We start from the raw sequence: 1,035 nt of genomic DNA, 5'->3' as shown, positions 1-1,035 counted from the left end.
AAGAATGTCTTGGAGAGGTAAAATTGTCATAAGGAGCACATGAAATACTTCCTCCTTCAGAATTTTTTTCATATTGTTTCCTTCAGAAAAGCAGGTATAAGAAAAAATCTGGCATTGGGTAATAAGGGAAGAATATCGAAGTGCTTTTACGTTTTAATATCCGGACCAGTGGATTATTTGCTGCAGGAGTGGCCTCCAGAGCAAATCTCTCAGTTATATGAAAGAGACTGCAAGAAATGTCCTGACTCCAGGTGACATATGTCTGAAAAAACATCTGGGGTTTGTCTGTCAGTTTATCCACGTCAGGGAGAGAAACAGCCCAACCAGGTTATCCCCCTGACATCCAGGACCCTGCAGGCTCAGCCGGGGTCTCTCTCTTTTCCCACAGCCAGAGGCTCTGCCCCGCTCATCACGCTGGAGCGCTACGAGCACGGGGGGATCCGCGTGGCCTGTCGCTCAGCCGGCTGGTACCCACAGCCCCAGGTGCTGTGGCACAATCCCCACGGACAGCATCTCACGTCCCTCTCAGAAAACACTGCCCAGGACAAGAATGGGCTCTTTGCAGCTGAGAGCAGCATCATCCTCACCAGAGGTGTGAACCAGGAACTGTCCTGCTCGGTGCAGCACATCCCGCACACACCAGAGCAGGAATCAGCCCTTTACGTGTCAGGTGAGTCGAGGATGGGGCCCTGCTGATGTGTCCCCAGAGCTGTGCTGGGCACGGCACCCCCAGCGCCTCTGGCAGGGCACGTGCTCAATGTGTCAAGGCCATTTCATCCCACCTGTGCCAACAGCCACGGCTTTCAGCAGCCTCGATGCAGGAGTGCTGCCAAAACCCACCGGTTCTGTCTGCAGGTGCCGGTTAGGGGGGAAGGTACAACCCTCATTGTGGCAGAGTTTATACAGACACCTGGCTGAAATAAGCACATTCATAACACTGGAGCTAAATGAAAAAAAAGAAGCAAACCCATGCCCTTATTCCCCCCTGCTGTGAAATCCTGTCCTACAGGTTTAGTATCAGAAATAAATCCTTGT

At 51.9% G+C, this 1,035-nt stretch overlaps 1 pseudogene; it reads left to right on the top strand.

Annotated features, from left to right (window-relative positions):
• The first annotated feature begins 140 nt into the window (after positions 1-140).
• The window catches only part of LOC114073675, a 7,937-nt pseudogene continuing 7,042 nt past the window's right edge, over positions 141-1,035 (top strand).

This window comes from Empidonax traillii, unplaced genomic scaffold (assembly GCF_003031625.1).
Source record: "Empidonax traillii isolate 1590-97213 ecotype Southwest subspecies unplaced genomic scaffold, ASM303162v1 scaffold11083:size9270, whole genome shotgun sequence".
Lineage (NCBI taxonomy): Eukaryota > Metazoa > Chordata > Aves > Passeriformes > Tyrannidae > Empidonax > Empidonax traillii.
This window is presented reverse-complemented; position numbering and strand designations above follow the sequence as displayed.